Consider the following 23,097-nt stretch of genomic DNA (forward strand, 5'->3'; position numbering starts at 1 on the left):
ATGACTGATTTTCACTTCACCCACTTTATCACCTCCATTGTAATACGCAGATCTTCGAATAGCAAGGACCCCTCCAGCAATCCTGGTCTACTATTTCTCTCTTCGTCATTCAGACTTGTTTGATCAGACTAGAAGCGTCTGCGCCACCTAAACTACAAAAACTAGATTCCTTCCGAACGAGCCTCGGATTGGCTGATGGTATCGACCGACCACCGCGTCATCCTCAATACAGAGGTGGCACTGGATGCCTGTATGGAGGGGCATGTGGTCATCACATCGATTTCCTGGCCGTTATCAGTTTTTGTGGCCGGGGCCTTTAGTTTTCTATCAAGTAACCCCTCAGTTGACCTCACACACTCGGCAGACCAGGACAATCACCCTCCAAGTACTACCCAACCCAGACAGTGCTTAATTGCTGTGACCTGATGGAAACCGGTTGCACCACTGCTGCAAGGCAGTTGGGTTCTATGGTGGAGCATTGTTGCCGTACACTTCGATCAACTCAGCATGGATTGTAGCAACCTTGATCCCGGTCAACTACGGAAAACGAATTCCGCCAAGATACTCCACACTATCAATTGGACGCATCATTTTATTTTGATCCCTCTGGAGGCTTTCTGCGGTACTGTGATTTGTGAATTTCAATGTGTACCAGGTCTGCAGACATGTACCATCAGACAAACAGCAAACGTTGTCTTACTTATTTGTTCCAGGTAGTGCATGAGGTAGGTGTAAAACAATCGTTCTCTCCAGAAGGCTCCTTAATTTAAAATGGTTAAGTAACGTGTGGCACGAGTAGTTTTGACGCTGGGCATTTAGTGGAATCAACTACTCAATATAGAGTGTAGAAAACACATTATTTGTATAGTAGAGATGCTAAAGAATCAGTAAAATTTGGCAGATATGATGGACTTACCGCTATATTCCCTATCTCCAATCATAGTTACTGATGTAGCGTACTTAATCGCTAATGATATGTCATTGAAATGTTGAGTGCATGAAGTTTCATCCAGTAACCCGTAGTAGTGCTCTGTGTTCAGTTTATGATATACTGACGAATTTCAGCGGGTCAGCAAGGCTTAAATCATTTTTTCACCTAAGGTGACCTTTTAGTAATCGTTAAGATTCTTCTTTTCTTTCATTTTAATGTTTCAACGTAAATGATATGTCTATACGTCAATGAGTAATTTAAAGCCAGTATGAAGACTAGGTATGTAGTTGAAATACGGAGTGAATTTTGTAACGGAATAGCGTTACACTTACTTTGTTCTAATATATGTCAGTAACCTAGATAAATAATTAATGATTATTTCAGAGTTGCCTATATTGGGAGAGAGATGGCACGAGTGTCTCTGAAACAAGCATGCTTGTGAATATCCCTCTTCCTGAGGTAGGAATAATTTGTTAAAGAAAACAGTGATATTCAACCACCGATATAGGGAAGCCATCATACCTGTTAGCTGCCAAGCTTTTTCCTTTGTCGTTTCCGCTTCTGGAGCGCTTTTTGTCTAGAAGAAATGCGCAGTAAGCTGACCCAGCGGACAGCGTAGCTATAGGGTTAGCAGACGGCCTTGTGTTTTCCGTTTTTTGGTTCCCCTTTTATTTGAAACGAGGAGTGCGGTAGACAGACAGGCGTGGGGAGACTAGCCAGCTGTGAGCAGATGAGTAAGGTTCATGTAATAGTGCGCTCTACAAGATTTTTCTTATTTTGTGTTAGTAACGGTGAAATTTTTGGAGTCGTCTCATATACATTGAAGCTGTGGATGTAAGATTTTTCCAGACAAAATTATGGTGGCGAAAGAACCGTACCTTCATCACTTCAAGACTGCTTCCAAAAGGTAGACCATATTGCGTGTTTGGTCTATTTAAGAAATATGAGGACTGAAGATGCTATGAAAGCGTTTTTTTCATCCTCTTTTCAACTGCACTGCTTCAGAAAAGGCAAGCTACTGACAAGTTATTTCTTAATTAGAAGTTTAACACGAGAGGCAGATCTTTCTTAACATAAACTGCGGCGATTGTATTTTTGATAGTAATAAGTAATAATTAACTGTCAAAAGTGTTACATCCTTTTTTCAAGTACAATATATTTACTTTGCTTCAACTCTGTCTTAAAATATTATTTGTTGATTGGAAAAGAAATTGCAGTTAACATAAAACTTGTGTGATTCATTTACCTAAAAAAGTGGAAAAATGACAATTTGATGGGTCACATTGTAACAGTACTTGTTTAAAATATTTTTTAGTTTCTCAAGACGAAAGTATATTCAGTCTGATAGTAACAACTAAAGTCACTTTTATTTGAGAAACTCATTAAGTGACTTTTCAGAAGACGTACATTAAATATCTTGTGAGCTTTATTTTGGTACTAAAAACTTAAGTTTCATTTATTCAAAGATAAATTCATCAACTATCTCTAGTTTAATTAACGTAAATATTTTTAAAATTCGTCCCTTCAGGACTGGCGACCGAATTTAGAAGGCAGAATTATTTAAAGCAAATTACTCAAGTGAATTTGTATTGGTTCCTGGCTCAAATCAACATACTGGCTCCGAGTTTGAGTGGGAAATCTAATTAGGAAAACGAAGATTAAAGGTAAGAGTGAAGTGAAGTCTTAAATGCTGTTTCTAGAGAGAATAGCCCCTAAATTTCAACAAAATACTCCAGAATAATTACTGCAGCCTTACCAAAGTGAAAACAGGTTTACAAGTAGTTAACAATTAAAAGCGAGTTCAGTTTAAGTTAAGAGAGTGCTAGAAGTGTAATTTTTATTATTATTGTTATTTTTTTTGCGAGGCTGTAGTTGGTAGCTACAACGGTCACTTAAGGTTGCAGCAAGGTAACGCTGTTTAGAAGACGCGACAGCCGCCCGTAGTAAGAGCTGTGAAGGGTCGTTATAAATCAATGAGCTGAAGGCGCTAACACATTCAGGGGCGAATGACACAGTGAATGTCACACGTAAGAGATGAACATCGATTGATCGGCGGGAAAAGGATGACCTTCTGACCATTTCGTGAATATTTTATCGATTTATAAAATTATAATAAATTTTAAGATTAAAAATTGTCAAATACTTTTTAAGACATCGGTATAACTCTTATTATGGGTCAAGTAAAATCTCAGTGACACTGAGCTAATTTATTAAAATACGTTTGTTAGGTAAAACACATTTTACGCTCATGGCAGCCAAAAACAGAATGGCCTACATCTTTTTCTGCCGACAAACTGCAGCACCCACTGTATGACGTTACGTCATCCTACCACAATGAATACATTCAGTAGTCTGTCACAAATCAAAGCCTATATGTAATTAAGTTCATAGTATATTAACTACCGATAATATTTACAAGAAGACTGTGACTTGTAACAGACAACAAACAAAAACTGTCTTCATGCCTAAGTTTCGTAGATTAGTTATGGGTTAAGATCTGTGTACATTTTCGGATATGGATAAAAAAAACACTGACAATGACACAGTGGATTTTATATTCAATAATTTTATCTGCAAACACGGCAAATGCAAGAGTAGCAAATCCTGATGTTGAATATCAAGCGTAAGTGTCATCCGCACAAAATAAGTCACACTTGGCATAATAAAAGCTTCCAGATTTTGAGGTACAGAGCCACTGCTAAGCAGTCCACGTCTTCCATCATAAACAGTTTACTTTCGAAAGCACACTGCCTGGGCGCGTCCTCCTAACTCAACGTTCGATCACCGCGCCCCAAGCTTGCGCACATACTCGAATAAGCCGGACGCTAAATCAGCTGGGTGCCCAATACATCGGAAGACAAAGCAGACACAAAGTGAAGTGTATTCTACACAATCGCTCAGTTAAAAAATACAACTTTTTTTGTAACTAACTTTAATTTAAACTTTGCACGTGGACAAGCGTAGTGTATACATGTAAGTTTTATAAAATGTATACTTCTTTTGCTACAACTGAATTGAAATCTCTACATAGGTAGTAATCGAAACTGACGGTGGTTACTGATGTGATTGAACTATGGTTGGTGGTATGGTCATGAAACTAAAGGCCAAAATAAATAAAAAATTAAAAAAGTACTCGAGTACTCGTATAAGGCAGTATTCAGCTTAGGGATGGAGAAAAACGACCGGTTAATACCGTTACCGGTATCTTAATTGTGAATAACCTATATTTTTCGGTGTTTGTTTGATCTCATTTATAACAGGAGCTTTTATTTTTTTCTACTAACCGAGTTAAAAAAAACGAAGAATCAATTTAAAAAAAGGAGAAATTTTTATTGGGAGAAATTGCACTGGTTGCAACGCTGCATTGTTATGGAAAATGAGAAAAGCGATGAGTACTATTTTAATAACAATGCTGACATAACGAGCGACAAACACATAGGGTAAGGGCTAGTACAGCATTGCTGAGACAATAATGTTCCTATTGACGCGTGTCATGGCTTAAGGTACACGTGCACGAGGAGTGTGCAAGACTAGACCCCACCTGATCTACACGGTAGTTTCTCTGTGTCGTCGCTGGACGTCCGTTGTATTACAGAATGGCACCAACCCTAGCCTGGCAATATTTATACGAAGTGACGTGGCAATGAAGTACAGTGCTTCATTTGGTTTAAGCTATTGAAGATCTGTCTGTCACTTCTATGAAATAATGAAAGATGAAGGAAGTTATGGTAACCTAAGTAATAAACCTTTTCCCGCTTGTAGTCTTTGAAAACGGACAAATTAATATGAAAGCCAGAGCTATTCAGCCTCAGTTTTCACCCTTTAGCACTGAATATTCGTGATGCCCAAGTAGTGGTATGGTCTCCGCTTACAACATGATTTTCGGGCAAGGTACAAAAAATCAAAATCAAAGGAGAATAATGGTGATTTTTTGTAGTATTCAACCACTTATCATCTTTCGAGAAAAGCAGCGAACGGTGCACGGACCAAGTTTCCTTTTAACTGCCTATTTAATTCAATATATCGCTTCTATGTACCTTCAAAGTGAGAGAGTTAAATTTTTTCCATCTTCGTTCGATTTCTACTTTTATTACAGCAAATAATTGGAATAAAAAAACTGAAAATCGGTTATTTCAGAAAGTGGTCATTTTGAGTGGTTTTAACAGTCAGATTAAACTGGCGTGGAAAGAAACCGATACAACAGAAAACTGGTTGTTTCAGCGGTAACCGTCATCCATAGTTCAGCAGCGAACCGCCGACAACTACAACGAGCATTTGCTTCATTGCAAAACCGAGAGAGGTGGCGCAGTGGCTAGCACACTGGACTTGCATTCAGGAGGACGATGGTTCAATCCCGTGTCCGGCCATCCTGATTTAGGTTTTCCGTGATTTCCCTAAATCGCTCCAAGTAAAAGCCTGGATGGTTCCTTCGAAAGGGCATGGCCGACTTCCTTTCCTAATCCGATGAGACCGATGACCTCGCTGTCTGGCCTCCTCCCCAAAAACAACCCAACCCCCTTTCATTGCAAGCACAATGATGTGTTTTATATAATCAGTTCTCTCAACCATTTCAAGTTGACATGGTTATTTTACAAAGATTTTGTGATGCGTTTTATTCAAAATTACGAAAATAGTATACCACTGTGCTTACCAGTCTCTGTATAGTCAAAAGGCGCTGCGCTTGGTTTCCATGGCGGGGAACAGTGGGTAGGGCTGTGTCGTGGTCTCCATATACCAGTATGTTCGTTGAGGGACATAAGCCGCTCTCTGAATTATCTCCGGGCTGTCGCCTATCTTCTTAAATAATAAATAAAAGAAGCTGATTTTACAGGAAACTGACGAAGCGGGAAGCAGTTCAGATATTTTGTACATTATACTAGTTTCTCAGGACTGCCTTAACACACATGACAGATTCACTTCTACATATTAACCATTACGACTTCAATCGATCCCAGAGACCGTCGAGAGCTTGCAATCACTTCTTATGTATATTCGTAATACCGTATCCACTGGTACGTGGAGACTAACAATTTCAACCAACATTATTTGTAGAGCGTCTCTGACCTTGTTTGATTCTTATCGGGGAAGTGTCTAAGTGGGAGTATTAAAAGTACAAATGGGTCACTTCACTTTTACAAAGTACGAGCAACGAGAGTAGAAAAAGATCATAAACTGATTCCTCCGGAAATACAATAAACATCACACGAGTATGAAACCAGAATTAATATTACTTTATAACAAACAGGGAAAGTAATAGGTATAACGCAAATAGTAAAAGAAGTGATGTTGCTGGATATCACTATAGATAAATGAGCAGGTACGGACAGCTGTTTGGCTCTGAGCACTATGGGACTTAACATCTATGGTCATCAGTCCCCTAGAACTTAGAACTACTTAAACCTAACGACATCACACAACACCCATTCATCACGGGGCAGAGAAAATCCCTGACCTCGCCGGGAATCAAACCCGGGAACCCGGGCGCGGGAAGCGACAACGCTACCGCACGACCACGAGCTGCGGACAGACAGCTGTTTAGTAGCTACAAACGGCTTTGACAAACCTAGGAGCCGGCCGGAGTGGCCGTGCGGTTCTAGGCGCTACAGTCTGGAGCCGAGCGACCGCTACGGTCGCACGTTCGAATCCTGCCTCGGGCATGGATGTGTGTGATGTCCTTAGGTTAGTTAGGTTTAATTAGTTCTAAGTTCTAAGCGACTGATCACCTCAGAAGTTAAGTCGTATAGTGCTCAGAGCCATTTGAACCATTTGAACCAAACCTAGGAACTGAAAACAAGCAAATAAAATCACCTTAGGAAAAAAAGGATCTAAATGTCCAAGAGTTCGCAGTAGTATCTGTAGCCATGAAAAGGAGTTGTGCCTGTCGCCATCTCTACATCCACTGAAATGCCATGGCCGTACTTATCCGGAGGATGTGCACAAAAATATGGAAACACCAAAAACGTTACACATCCCATGTCAAATATGGTGTAGGAAACACGTTGGTATTCGAAACATCTTCCTGCCGAATCAGAATGAATGAATACAAGCCCTCTATGGTTTCTAAGGGAAGTTTGCACCATTCTTCCCGCAAAGCAGTGGTAAGTTCAGAGAACGATGACAGACGTTGGATTGTGATCACGCACCGATCTCTCCAAAGTACACCACAACGGCTCAATAATATTTAGATCTGGTGTCTGTGTGGCCAGGGAAGCTACGACAGTTCTGCTCGTGCGCACGAAAATATTCCTGGATGATGTGATCTCTCTGAAAAGGAGCCCTCTTGGCTTGGAACATAGCATCACTGTTGCGGAAGAAACATTGTACCATGGAATGCACGTGATCAGCCAAATTGGTCACATAAGCCTTGGCAGGAATTCAACCTTGAAGAATAACCATGGATCCGATTGAATACCATAATGTGGCTGTCCAAACCATAACCGAATCCCCGGTACGTTTCATTCAAGACAAAATCTCGGCATTGATTTGGTAACAGAGTGAAACCAGACTCATGCGACCAAATGGCATTCTTCCATTACTCCATAATCAAGGCTTTACGGCTTCGTCACCACGTTTTTCTGTTACAGGCATTTCTATTGGTGATGAGTGATTTTGGAATTCCAGCTCGCTGTACAATTCCCTGCTTACGGAGCACTCGTCATGTTTATTTGTTGCTAGCAGGGTTCGCGAGTGCTACATTCAGTTCTACACTGCGTTTTTCAGCTGTCGTTCAAATGGTTCAAATGGCTCTAAGCACTATGGGACTTAACATCTGAGGCCATCAGTCCCCTAGACTTAGAACTACTTAAACCTAACTAACCTAAGTACATCACACACATCCATGCCCGAGGCAGGATTCGAGCCTGCGACCGTAGCTCCGCGTGCTTCCGGACTGAAGCACCTAGAACCGCTCGATCTCAGCGGCCGGCTCAGCTGTCGTCCTATGTTTCATCACAACCTATTCAATGACAGTCTGTCACGTTCACCTAACACACGTTTTCATTCGCGTTGTGACTTAGCGGGTGATGTTTTTCCAGTTTCCCTGTATGCGGTAAAGATCTTTGTTACGTTGCCTGTTGAGACACCAAACCACTTCGGCTACATTGTTTATGGAAGCATCCACCGTACAATCACCAATAATGTGCCCACTTTCGAATTCATTAGCTCTGAGAATGCACTCACGGCTGTAGAGAACACTGTTATGACCACGACTGACAACTGCAACTTATTGAGGGATCTGCACAGGTGCCGTTTGTGGTCAAATAAATTGACGAAAAAAATCACAACACCAAAAATTAATCAATGCAATGTACTGAAATTTCAGGGATACGTTTGTCTAGACAAAATATTTAAGTGATTAACATTGAAAGATCACAGATGAATGTAAGCACAAGATAAGCTATTGCACATGTGTAGCCATCAGATGCTAAGTGCATGCATTGTGTTGCACAGGTGCCGGATGTCAGTTTGTGGGATGGAGTTTCATGCCTGTTGCACTTTGTCGGTCAATAGAGGGACGGTTAATGCTGATTGTGGATGACACTGGAGTTTTCGTCCGATGATGTCCCATATGTGCTCGATTAGGAACATATACGGTGATCGATCAGTCGAGGGAATCATTTCGACTATCTGTAGAGCATATTGGGTTACGACAGCGATATGTGGGCGAGCGTTATCCTGTTGGAGAGGACCCCCTGGAATACTGTTCATGAATGACGGCACAACAGGTCGAAACACCAGACTGACGTACAAATTTGCAGTCAGAGTGCGTGGTATAGCCACGAGAGTGCAGCTGGCGTCATATGAAATTGTACCCCAGACCATAACTCCAAATGTATGTCCTGTGTATCTAGCACGCAGACAGATTGTTTGCAACCCTCAACTGACCTCTTTCTAATGAACACACGGCCATCAGTGGCACCGAAGCAAAACCAGATTTCAACAGAGAAGACAACAGATCTCCACCCTGCCTTCCAATGAGTTCTCGCTTGACACCACTGAAGTCGTTAATGGCGATGGTTTGGCGTCAGTGGAATGCACGCTACAGGGCGTCTGGCTCGGAGCTGTCCTTGAAGTAACCGAGTTGAAGCATTTCGTTGTGTCGCTGTGGTGCCAACTGCTGCTCAAATTGCTGCTGCAGATGTGCCAGAGCTATACCCCGAACCTGACGGCCTTTCCTGTCGCTAGTGCCACATGGCCGTCCGGAGCCCGTAAATTCTCGTGATCACCACTGCCAGCAATCATTAACAGTGGGTACGTTCCTGCCAAGTCTTTCTGCAATATCGAAGAAGGAACATCCAGCTTCTTGTAGTCATATTATACGACCTCGTTCAAAGTCAGTGAGGTACTGAAATTGTCGACTTTGTCACCTTAAAGGCATTGTCGATCAACATCAACTCACCATACCCAATCTCAAAGCTAACTAACGCTGACGACCGTTACAGCTTCTGTTTAAAGCAACCTGATTGACACCTTCATAGTGGCGCTACTATTGCCCCTCTTATCCGACTGGCGTGAAATTTGAACAGACTTCGTCTTTCAGATGTAGAAATACGTCTACCAACTTTCGTTTATGTCGCACGACTACATCTTGGAGCCGCCATTTTTTTCCGTCAGTGTGCAATAGCGCAACTTGCATGGTTGGCTGCCATCTGCATTTATGTTCAAGCTTGCATTTCTCGCAATTTTTCCATATTTTTGTCCAATCCCTGTATTCCTCAAATTCAGACAATTCTTCCATTTAAGGGATTAAATGAGTGTCTATAATCTGTAAAGGAAAGTGATGCTGAGCACACAATGGCAAGAGTGATGTGTTGGCCCCTGAAAGCTTTCTGACTCGGGGTACTCTCATGACGACCGCTATTGTCTGCTAAGCCGGATGAGAACTCCACAAATCCGCAACTCCCTTCTCTGCCTGCATTTCCTCTCCACGCGTTCTATGTGAAACGAACCAAGTATTGCTTTTTGGTCGCTTGTTTACACTTAACAGGCAGCTGTTATCAAATTCTCGTACATTATGATTACCTTTGACAGGCACTATAAATCATTAAAATAGGCACGCAGAATTGCATTACAAGTAGCTAAAATAGGCAATAAAGGGCAATATAGATAAACCTTACATTATGCCTATTTATTTACTGGACTGCACTACACGGTCAGTGTATTTATTTTAACATCTGGGGGTTGTATTATATTTTTAGTTAACTTTAAAGTTTTAAACAAAATCCTATCCCCGCAATGCCTTTTCTTTTTATTGGTTGTACATAAAAACCAAATGTTTTTCTAAATTTTGTCTAGTCATGTTGAGCTCCTGTCAGATAATACATTTTCCACTTATCAGCCATTTACAGAGGTAACTGGAGCAAATCTAAATCAGTGAGCTATTTTATGTAGGCGGAGCTGGTAGCTTTTGGGAAGGTTAAGAATTGTACTATACAATACAAAGTTCTATTACCTTAGTTTCATTGAAGAAAATCGATTTCGGTCCTGCATCAGACCATCTTCGGCTCTCAAAAGACAATTTGGTTATGTGTTGTCCAGTTTTAATGCCAAATATAACTTATAGACCGTTCCATTATTACTATTAGCTGTGTATGTGTAACATTTAATAATAACAATAACAGAACATTCTAAAAATCGCATTTAGCTTCAATAATAATAAAGTAGTACAGCTCTATGTTGTACAGAGCAATTCTCAACGCTGATCTATTGTAGTGCCTATTTCTATTGCAACAGAAATGTAACCTTGTAGAATTTTTGAAATGTTCCTAAGTTTGTCAAAGTCAGGATTCTTCGAAAACACAATTTCATACTGTTCTCTATCTAATGAACCCCACTTCCCCGGTACACTCTCCAGTCTTTGATCTGTGTATTCTACAATTTTCACTGAGTTCGTCAAAAGCTGCCCTGTTTCTTGAAGCTGGCGTATCACTTGTGACAGGAAACTAAACTCGGCCGCAATGAAAGTTAAGTCATTGCTCACTTCTGAAGATTCGAGAAGTTTCTTTGTTACTACTATTGAAAATGCTTCTTTTCTCAGACCGATGATTGCCTAAGTTATAGTCGGTAAATTTGAAGCGTAGTAGACTGCTACTGATACAAAGACTTTCTTAATACTGGAAATAAAATTATTAGTATCTGAAAACAAGCTTCGTGTCTGTTCTGACACCCATGGAAAACAACATGTTACGCAGCTCACGTGCGGCTTGTTTGCAAATAGTATTTTTAAGGTTGTCCTCACCTTTTTTATATAGGGTGCAGCGTCTGAGATAAAAAGTAATACATTGTCGTATTGTATTTCCTCAGACCACACTAACTGCAGTGAACTGGGAAATAACCGAGCCATAGTTGAATCGTTAACTTTTTTCCAGACAACTCTGTCGTAAGCAGAAACGCTTTTACTGAGTCACTGTCTGAAGGATGTACAGGTCCAAAAATGACATTGGCAATAAAACGACCTGTAGGATCAGTTGACTCTATGATTGAAATCCAAAGCTTTTTATCTTTTACTTCATCATAATGATTTTCATTACTTCATCGTAACATTCATTTCAGTACCATTTTCGCACAGATTCTTTCGGATACTTTTCCAAAAACTGTCTTAAATTAGAATTTTGTAGTTTCCACACAGGGATTATGGCATCAATAAAAGCTTTAAATAAACTGAATGGAAACTGCGATTTTCAGCTCGATGTTGCAACTGCCGTTGGAAGCAAAGAAAGCTTCTTCCCAGTAGTCTTTTAAAGGGTGTTTTTGTGTTTGGTTGCACATACAGGGTGTTTCAAAAATGACCGGTATATTTGAAACGGTAATAAAAACTAAACGAGCAGCGATAGAAATACACCGTTTGTTGCAATATGCTTGGGACAACAGTACATTTTCAGGCAGACAAACTTTCGAAATTACAGTAGTTATAATTTTCAACAACAGATGGTGCTGCGGTCTGGGAAACTCTATAGTACGATATTTTCCACATATCCACCATGCGTAGCAATAATATGGCGTAGTCTCTGAATGAAATTACCCGAAACCTTTGACAACGTGTCTGGTGGAATGGCTTCACATGCAGATGAGATGTACTGCTTCAGCTGTTCAATTGTTTCTGGATTCTGGCGGTACACCTGGTCTTTCAAGTGTCCCCACAGAAAGAAGTCACAGGGGTTCATGTCTGGCGAATAGGGAGGCCAATCCACGCCGCCTCCTGTATGTTTCGGATAGCCCAAAGCAATCACACGATCATCGAAATATTCATTCAGGAAATTAAAGACGTCGGCCGTGCGATGTGGCCGGGCACCATCTTGCATAAACCACGAGGTGTTCGCAGTGTCGTCTGAGGCAGTTTGTACCGCCACAAATTCACAAAGAATGTCCAGATAGCGTGATGCAGTAATCGTTTCGGATCTGAAAAATGGGCCAATGATTCCTTTGGAAGACATGGCGGCCCAGACCAGTACTTTTTGAGGATGCAGGGACGAGGGGACTGCAACATGGGGCTTTTCGGTTCCCCATATGCGCCAGTTCTGTTTATTGACGAAGCCGTCCAGGTAAAAATAAGTTTCGTCAGTAAACCAAATGCTGCCCACATGCATATCGCCGTCATCAATCCTATGCACTATATCGTTAGCGAATGTCTCTCGTGCAGCAATGGTAGCGGCGCTGAGGGGTTGCCGCGTTTGAATTTTGTATGGATAGAGGTGTAAACTCTGGCGCATGAGACGATACGTGGACGTTGGCGTCATTTGGACCGCAGCTGGAACACGGCGAACGGAAACCTGAGGCCGCTGTTGGATCACCTGCTGCACTAGCTGCGCGTTGCCCTCTGTGGTTGCCGTACGCGGTCGCCCTACCTTTCCAGCACGTTCATCCGTCACGTTCCCAGTCCGTTGAAATTTTTCAAACAGATCCTTTATTGTATCGCTTTTCGGTCCTTTGGTTACATTAAACCTCCGTTGAAAACTTCGTCTTGTTGCAACAACACTGTGTTCTAGGCGGTGGAATTCCAACACCAGAAAAATCCTCTGTTCTAAGGAATAAATCATGTTGTCTACAGCACACTTGCACGTTGTGAACAGCACACGCTTACAGCAGAAAGACGACGTACAGAATGGCGCACCCACAGACTGCGTTGTCTTCTATATCTTTCACATCACTTGCAGCGCCATCTGTTGTTGAAAATTGTAACTACTGTAATTTCGAAAGTTTGTCCGCCTGAAAATGTACTGTTGTCCCAAGCATATTGCAACAAACGGTGTATTTCTATCGCTGCTCGTTTAGTTTTTATTGCCGTTTCAAATATACCAGTCATTTTTGAAACACCCAGTATATGTTGAGAAATTAAATATTTGTTTCCGTAGTTCACTGACTGCACACAAGTATTTTACTGTCGTATGAAACACGACGGATCCGAAATTATTAATGGAATCAATGTAATTGCTGCTTACTGCGTAAAGGAACACTGAATTTCGGCAAGTTACTACCGACCCTGCACAACAACCCCGCAATGAAAACAGAAAGAAAGAGAAATTTAGAACAATTATGAAGCCACATTTTAGTTCCGGCACTTTTGGCACTGAGCACTATGGGACTTAACATCTATGGCCATCAGTTCCCTAGAACTTAGAACTACTTAAACCTAACTAACCTAAGGACATCACACAACACCCAGTCATCACGAGGCAGAGAAAATCCCTGCCCCCGCCGGGAATCGAACCCGGGAACCAGGGTGCGGGAAGCGAGAACGCTACCGCACGACCACGAGCTGCGGACATCCGGCACTTTTTGTTCCTTTTGAGGGAGATATGATCCGACAGAAAGCCAAGTAAACACACGTGATAATTAAAACTGATCCTTCCTTTTAAGGTGACACTCATCGTTGTTTTTAATAACAAAGCAATAAATAATAATCAAAAATGAAAAAAATGCATGTACATCGACAATTATGCACTATGTAAAAAAAGGCAGGAAAAAGGAACATAAAGCTGGGGCGCTGCAGTCACTGAGATGTAAATCATGCAGATTCACGTTAAAATGAAAGATAGATTTAACACGTTTAAAATGGCATTTTGTCAAATTTCCAGTCTCTAATTATTACATAAATAATGAAAGAAAAACAAAAAAATTGATCTAAGCTTGTGGCCCGTATGAAGTTTTCGCCGGATTACCACATTCTTCCTCAAATTCGTTAGTTACTCCCATTACTATATTTCTTGAGTATACACCGCGCTGTTTCAAAAAGAGAAAGAGGGAACGTTTACAGATCATTGGTGCGTGAGGCAGCCGCAGCTGTATAAATCCATTTAAACAAGTAAATAACCGCAACAGCTCCAGTTTATTGAAAAAAAGAAAAAGCATCCCTGCTACCAACAGTAATCAAATTCTGTCTATATCCATATTTCTAGAACAGGCCCTTCAAATGTTTTCTGTCGGATTCCAGAGTGTCCCAGCTGCAGTTGTCTGTACATTAACTTACTCGGAATTATTCTCTACCTTCATCTGAGCCTGGTGATGAAAACAGCAATAACTAAAAGATTTGTTTATCCTGGCTTCCTATAGGTAGGTTTACCTGCATTTGAATAACTAGCAATGGATTTATAATAGCTATACGATCAATTATTCATTAGTTTCAGTGCAGAAATTCAATGATCCTGATAATGTGTTGGAGAATTTTCATAATGTCAAATAGAGGGAGTCTGTTTTCGTCAACATATTTAAGGTCACCTTAAATTCTTACAGGGCTAACTACGAGGGCGGTTCAGAAAGTAACCTCCGATTGGTCACAGTGCGGGTTGTGGGGGGAGTAGCGACGCCATCCGTGCGTTCACGCACTCAACAGGTCAGTCGGCATCAAGCCGTGGTCGAGTGAACGTCGTACCTGCGCTAGTTTAGTTTTTGTGGCAGTTTGAAATGTGTGCTGCAATAGAAAACCCCGCCAAATGTGAAGTGCGTGCTGTCATAAGGTTTTTTACAGCCAAAGGATATTCTGCAGCAGCTATTCATCGTGAGCTTTGTGCCGTGTATGGACCAAGAGTTATGAGTGAAGGAGTTGTCCGTGAATGGGTACGTTTATTTAAAAGTGGACAAGAAAACGTTCATGATGAAGAGAGGAGTGGTAGACCATCATTGGTGACTGACGAACTCGTTCAGACAGTTGATGCAAAAGTTCGTGAAAATCGACGTTTCTCAATGTCGGAGTTGTCTACTGGTTTTCCACAGATTTCTAAGACTCTCTTGTACGAGATAGTGACAGCAAGATTGGCTGGCTCCAGGCACAAGCGGGTGATTTTTATGCAGAAGGAATTTCAAAGCTTGTGAAGAGATACGATAAGTGCCTCAATCGCTGTGGAGACTATGTAGAAAAATAGTGCAAAGATGTAGTTGTAAGATGTATATATTAAAATATTTTTATTTAACTTGGTGTATTTTTTTAAATCAACCGGAGGTTACTTTCTGAACGGCCCTCGTATATTCCGCTGTCAACATAGGCAATACAGCCAGTACTGTAGTGAAGTACAGTGATAAACTCTTCTCTGTGTTGCATAGATTATTCACGGTTTTGGCGAAATGCAAGAAGTCATGTAAAAAAAGTAAAGGAAATTTTTAAAAAGAAACGTTTCAATTGTAATGCAACATTTCAGGCAATATTATTTCTCTACATGACGTCCTTCAACCACAATGAAATTGGTCCATCTCTTGACATGCTTCCTAATTCCATTCCGAAAGGAACCTTGTGGCGTCGTGCACTTCCACAATCTCAGTATTCAACGAGAAGAGATTCATGTAGGTATGCCTTCATCAGTCTAAAAGAGTGATAATCACTTGGAGGCAGATCAGGATGGTATGGTGGGTGCTCCAGTAACCTAAATCCTTGATTTTGAATGCAATGGATTCTTTTCTTAGCTGTTTGAGGGTAGGCGTTACCCTGCATCAAAATCACACATTTTGAAAGCAGTGCTAGCTTACAGTCGCGTGGTTCAAAGCGGGAGGAATGAAAACTGGGCCTTGTACCTGAAATACATTAATTAAACCCCATACACAATAATGAATTAGGAATTAAATGAAACAAGAACCACAATTAATTTGGTCATTCCATCAAAGAAAACTCTTAACAAGCACTGGTAATATTATTCCAGTAAATCCTTGGCACACCTGACAAAAGGGCCTGGGGCAAGCATATAAATGAAACAATTTCAATTCTGAAGTTTTACCGTTATTGTCGTGATGTTAGTGGAAAACACAGATAGTACTAAAGAAGGGAATGCGTTGAACCTGTGGTCGGAGCTGAAAGCAAGCTCGTCATTGAACCTGAATGCAAGTCTCCAAAGTAAATCTGGAAGATTTAAAACTCTATAAAACAGCTTTAATGTCCCTACGCGTAGTCTCGTGACTGTGGCTCTATCTCATCACCGTAAATTGTAGGTGGAGACTGAAGCACCTGCAGAATCAGTCACTGGGAGTACACCAGTGACTCTGACAAGTGGCCAACTGCGGATCAGCCTGAAACCTAGGCAATCGATACGTCTGCTCTGGCTGTGTCGCAATTCAGCAGAGGCAATGTCCGATGGCGGCAGCTATCAACGCAGAAATAATTTTGTACTGAGTGCTTTGTAAAATGAAAACTCGCGTTTCCTCTTTACTCTGTTAGGGTTGGCTGGTCTACACATCTTCCGAGCGCCGACTAGTAAAAATGCTGGACGGCCGGAGTGGCGGAGCGGTTCTGAGCGCTACAGTTTGGAACCGCGCAACCGCTACGGTCGCAGGTTCGAATCCTGCCTCGGGCATGGATGTGCGTGATTCCTTAGGTTAGTTAGGTTTAAGTAGTTCTAAGTTCTAGGGGACTGATGACCTCAGAAGTTAAGTCCCACAGTGCTAAGAGCCATTTTTTAAAAATGATGCTCAGAAAACACTCTTCTCCTTCCTTACGCTATTCTTCATGCAGTTAACCAGTAATACGCCTCCTGCTATTTAACTTTGAAAAAAGGAATCTCATTCACTTTCCATCCCTCTTTGTGGCCAATGAGTTGGGTCCTCGACGGTACAGTCGTGTTTCTCTGTCTAACCTCCAGTTTATTCGTATTAGCCAATCCTGGAAGTTCTTATGTTGTATAAACATTTGATTTTTATTAAGTCAACGTCCAGCAGCGTGTCACGCCTTTAAAGCTTACCAAACCTGCGAGTTACCACTCCATTTTCGAGATAACAACTGCAGTATCCGACACTTTCCGTATAAAACGCTACTATTTTGCGCACAATAGTGCCTTCTTCGACTTCGCTAAAACAGCATTGGTTCTGATTTCACTTCTGGGTTATAAAATCACTCGTTTTGGGGGCCTTATGCCACAGGAGATCTTATCTGTGTTCGCTTGTGGTGCTGCGGGCGCCCAACGGTGGCGCTACAAATGCCCTGTGAGGTACTGTCCTACGCATCTCTCGGCACTGCCTTCCAAGAACCACTCCACGACTCTGTCGCCTCATCCCAATCTTATATGTAAATTGAAGGAGGAGGGGACAGAAATAAAAGGAACTTATCGATGTCAACTACATAGAGAATTCACGCGGAATCGGCAGCGACAAGTGAAAATGTGTGCCTGCTCGGGACTCGAACACGAGATTTCCTGCGAACTAGGTAATAGGGTTAACCACTATCTCGGCAAGCCTCTCAGCCAACCAACACTTCCACCCAGCGCCACTTATCCACAATCCCTGCCCATGTCCTCCATGGCTGTTACTGTGAGATTCCTGCAGGAGGTATTACTTAATTGTGCATCTGCACTGAAGAAGGTAGAAGGTAGATTCGTTGCCCATCAAGGTGAATCAATTTTATGAATGCATCTTGTCTGTTCTTTCGGATATGTCCAAAAGAACAGACACCACGCGGAATCCGCAGCTGTGATACATTATACACATATCAAAAAAAAGTTTTGCAACAACCCGGTTCCCAGAACTCCCGAAGATAGACGTTGACTGTGGATTTGTATCACAGACACAGTCCCTTTCACTGTTCAGAGATGTCACTAAACCCGCCCAAAGATGTAAACAACCATGCATGAGCAGCACATATTACATGGAAGGGGTCCGACAGCCGATCAGTTCCAGTCATTCCACCAGGGAGGAGGTACACGGCTCGTGTTGTCTGTAGTTCAATCATGCCTACACGGTCAACACCGCCGTTCGATCGTGTCCGCATTGTTACTTTGTGCCAGGAAGGGCTCTCGACAAGGGAAGTGTCCAGTCGTCTTGGCGTGAACCAAACCGATGTTGTTCGGACATGGAGGAGATACAGAGCGACAGGAACTGTCGATGACATGCCTCGCTCAGGCCGCCCAAGGGCTACTACTGTAGTGGATCACCGCTGCCTATGCATTATGGCTCGGAGGAACTCTGACAGCAACGACACCATGTTGAATAATGCTTTTGTGCAGCCACAGGACGTGTTACGACTCAAAATGTGCGCAATAGGCTGCATGATGCGCAACTTCACTCCCGACGTCCATGGTGAGGTCCATCTTTGCAAAAAACAACATCATGTGGCGCGGTACAGATGGGCCCAACAACATGCCGAATGGACCACTCAGGATTGGCATCACGTTCTCTTCACGGATGAGTGTCGAATATGTCCTCAACCAGACAATCGCCGGAGACGTGTTTGGTGGCAATCCGGATAGGCTGAACGTCTTACACGTATTGTCCAGCGAGTGCAGCAAGGTGGAGGTTCCCTGCTCTTTTGGGGTGGCATTATGTGGGGCCTACGTACGCCGCTGGTGACCATGGAAGTCGCCGTAACGGCGGCACGATACGTGAATACCATCCTCCGACTGATAGTGCAACCATATCGGCAGAGTATTGGCAAGGCATTCGTCTTCATGGACGACAATTCGCGCCCCCATCGTCCACTTCTTGAGAATGACTTCCTTCAGAATAACGACATCGCTCGACTAGAGCGGCCAACATGTTCTCCAGACATGAACGCTATCGAACATGCCTGGGATAGATTGAAAAGGGCTGTTTATGGACGACGTGACCCACCAACCACTATAAGGGATCTAATCCGAATCGTCGTTGAGGGATGGGACAATCTGGACCAACAGTGCCTTGATGAACTTGTGCCACGACGAATACAGGCATGCATCAGTGCAAGAGGACGTGCTTCTGGGTATTAGAGGTACCGGTGTGTACAGCAATCTGGACCACCACCTCTGAAGGTCTCGCTGTATGGCTATACAAAATGCAATGTGTGGTTTTGATGAGCAATAAAAAGGGCGGAAATGATGTTCCTATTGATCCCTGTTCCAATTTTCTGTACAGGTTCCGGAACTCTCGGAACCAAGGTGATGCAAACCTTTTTTTGATGTGTGTATGTAAACTGAAGGTGGAGGGGAGAGAAAGGAAAGGAAACGGAAGGAACTGTCGATGTCAGCTGCATCGAGACTTTACGCGAAATCAGTTATATGACCGAGTGGTGTAGTGGTTAACGCAACTGCCTAGTAAGCAGGCGATCCAGGGTTTGAATCCCGATTTGACACACATTTTCACTCGTCGCCGCTGATTTCGCGTCCCGATGCAGCCGACATCGGTAAGTCCCTTCCCTTTCTCTCCCCACCACCTTCAATTTACAGATAGTGTATCACAGCTGCGGATTTCCCGTGGTGTCTGTTGGCTCTGAGCACTATGGGACTCAACATCTGAGGTCACTAGTCCCCTAGAACTTAGAACTACTTAAACCTAACTAACCTAAGGACATCAGACACATCCATGCAACAGGCAGGATTCGAACCTGCGACCGTAGCGGTCGCGCGGTTCCAGACTGAAGCGCCTAGAACCGCTCTGCCACACCGGCCGGCGTGTGGTGTCTGTTCTTTAGGACATGTCCGAAAGAACGGAAACTACACAATCGTATCATCCAAGCCGGATTTCAAATGAAACACATTCAAATTCGAATAAAAGAGTCAGTTACATCAGTCAGCTACCGACAATCAGGAATACTGTTATGTATCACATTTCTCAGTATCAATCAATTACGCCGATCAAGTGAGTCATTGTATCATGATATTACAAATGTTACAGGACTGTTTCCGAAAAAAACCGTTGCTTAACACTCCCTTCTACTCTTTGTTTTGCCGGCCGCGGTGGTCTCGCGGTTCTAGGCGCTCAGTCCGGAACTGCGCGACTGTTACGGTCGCAGGTTCGAATCCTGCCTCGGGCATGGATATGTGTGATGTCCTTAGGTTAGTTAGGTTTAAGTAGTTCTAAGTTCTAGGGGACTGATGACCACAGATGTTAAGTCCCATAGTGCTCAGAGCCATATGAACCATTTTTTTACTCTTTGTTTTGATTTTCGCTTCCAGATATCCACTGTCACTATTCACTGATTGATCTTTAGGCGTGTAAGGAATCAGACGTGGACCTTTCATATCCCACACCACTGCCATTATCAACTTTTCTTCAGACGTCTGACATTTGTCTTTTATGCTGTAGGCAAAAAATGGTTCAAATGGCTCTGAGCACTATGCGACTTAACTTCTCAGGTCATCAGTCGCCTAGAACTTAGAACTAATTAAACCTAACTAACCTAAGGACATCACACACATCAATGCCCGAGGCAGGATTCGAACCTGCGAACGTAGCGGCCGCTCGGTTCCAGACTGAAGCGCCTAGAACCGCACGGCCATTCCGGCCGGCTGCTGTAGGCAAAGGCAGACGTTCCCGCACCACGTTTTTCCTCTTACTCTATGGTTCACAGCTATGCGCTCACATCTCATCATCGTTACTATGCGAATGAGAAAGTCTTGTCTTTGCTTTTTAAAATTCTTTAAATATGATTTCTACATTTCCAAACGTTCCTGTTTGTGTTTGACTGTCAGATAATGTGGTAACCAATGAGCATGAACTTTGTGATAGAGTTTCATGGAACCTTATAAATTATGAACTGTGGCTAACGTTGAACTCACGTGTAATTTCATCGGTTCTGGCACGACGATCACCATCAATCATTCGCTTTGTTGTCTCTATATTCCTTTCCATATCCGAACTGTACTGCCTACCTGAAAGTTCGTCATCGAGAAGATACACATCCACTTTGAAAACGATTTTTTTTCATTAAGGCATGTATCATCATAATGCAGCTGTAATCTGTGTATAACATCGGCGCGGCTACCCCCGTCGGAGGTTTGAGTCCTCCCTGGGGCATGAGTGTGCGTGTTGTCCTTATCGTAAGTTAGTTTAAGTTGGATTAAATAATGCGTAAGCTTAGGAAATGATGACCTCAGGAGTTTGGTCCCAGAAGTCCTTACCACAAATTTCCAATAACATCGGTAACATTACCTGTTAAGTGTAAATAAAACGTATCACCTCCCCAATCTCTTCCATGGTGCATATGGACAACGGAGACTCATAATGAAATGCTCTGAATCCATTATGAATGCATCTGTTCACTGAACCAGCGCTGCTAATGCACGAGACCAACAGTGAGATTGAGGCATGTTTTAGTCGAGACAGTGCCATCATCCCATGGAATAGAAAAAAAGTTGCCTTTACTTGTTGACTTGCCCTCGTACATTCTACTCTCTCACATTCCGTAAATAGTAAGTATGTACGATGAAGAGTGTGTGTGTGTGTTTTCTAAATCAAAAGTGACAAAACAATTTTCACGATTGCGTAAATACCACAGAAGCTCTTCTTGAAGTCTGAAGATATTTCACTTGTCTGATGTATACGAGATGGTATATTAAACTTGTTGTTGTTGTTGTGGTCTTCAGTCCTGATACTGGTTTGATGCAGCTCCCCATGCTGCTCTATCCTGTGCAAGCTTCTTCATCTCCCAGTACCTACTGCAGCCTACATCCTTCTGAATCTGCTTAGTGTATTCATCTCTTGGTCTCCCTCTACGATTTTTACCCTCCACGCTGCCCTCCAGTACCAAATTGGTGATCCTTTGATGCCTAAGAACATGTCCTACCAACCGATCCCTTCTTCTAGTCAAGTTGTGCCACAAACTCCTCTTCTCCCCAATTCTATCAATACCTCCTCATTAGTTATGTCATCTACCCATCTAAGCTTCAGCATCCTTCTGTAGCACCACATTTCGAAAGCTTCTATCCTCTTCTTGTCCAAACTATTCATCGTCCATGTTTCACTTCCATACATGGCTACACTCCATACAAATACTTTCAGAAACGACTTCCTGACACTTAAATCAATACTCGATGTTAACAAATTTCTCTGCTTCAGAAACGATTTCCTTGCCATTGCCAATCTACATTTTATATCCTCTCTACTTCGACCATCATCAGTTATTTAGCTCCCCAAATAGCAAAACTCCTTTACTACTTTAAGTGTCTCATTTCCTAATATAATTCCCTCAGCATCACCCGATTTAATTCGACTATATTCCATTATCCTCGTTTTGCTTTTGTTGATGTTCATCTTGTACCCTCCTTTCAAGACACTGTCCATTCCGTTCAACTGTTCTTCCAGGTCCTTTGCTGTCTCTGACAGAATTACAATGTCATCGGCAAACCTCAAAGTTTTTATTTCTTCTCCATGGATTTTAATATCTACTCCGAACTTTTCTTTTGTTTCCTTTACTGCTTGCTCAATATACAGATTGAATAACATCGGGGAGAGGCTAAAACCCTGTCTCACTCCCTTCCCAACCACTGCTTCCCTTTCATGTTCCTCGACTCTTATAACTGTTTTGATACTGTTATTTATTCTACTTAAGCACTAATTTAAAATATATGAATATCAGACACTTTTTTATCCTGTCTCATTGCCGGCCTGAGTGGCCGAGCGGTTAAAGGCGCTACAGTCTGGAACCGCACGACCGCTACGGTCGCAGGTTCGAATCCTGCCTCGGGCATGGATGTGTGTGATGTCCTTAGGTTAGTTAGGTTTAAGTAGTTCAAAGTTCTAGGGGACTGATGACCACAGATGTTAAGTCCCATAGTGCTCAGAGCCATTTTTTAGCCTGTCTCATTCTGAGTGTGATTCTCTAAAGGAAGTTATATTAACTCCTGAACGATGCATATTTTTTGAAACAAATCCTGTTTCTAAGAATATGCTGTCCATTTGTTCCGTCATGCATATGTCATCCCCCACATCTTCCGTTGTGGTGTGTATAAGAAACGAAGGGAGCGTTGGGTTTAATGCCACGTTCCTATTTAGATGAACAGAGA

The 23,097-nt window shown here is 42.3% G+C and overlaps 1 non-coding gene across 1 annotated transcript; it reads left to right on the plus strand.

Annotated features, from left to right (window-relative positions):
* Nucleotides 1-22,697: 22,697 nt before the first annotated feature.
* On the plus strand, nucleotides 22,698-22,781 carry Trnas-gga (transfer RNA serine (anticodon GGA)). Its single transcript is given in 2 exon segments — nucleotides 22,698-22,737; nucleotides 22,747-22,781. It is a non-coding gene; the product is annotated as a tRNA-Ser (tRNA).
* Nucleotides 22,782-23,097: the final 316 nt, after the last annotated feature.

The sequence above is a fragment of the Schistocerca nitens genome, chromosome 3, assembly GCF_023898315.1.
Source record: "Schistocerca nitens isolate TAMUIC-IGC-003100 chromosome 3, iqSchNite1.1, whole genome shotgun sequence".
Lineage (NCBI taxonomy): Eukaryota > Metazoa > Arthropoda > Insecta > Orthoptera > Acrididae > Schistocerca > Schistocerca nitens.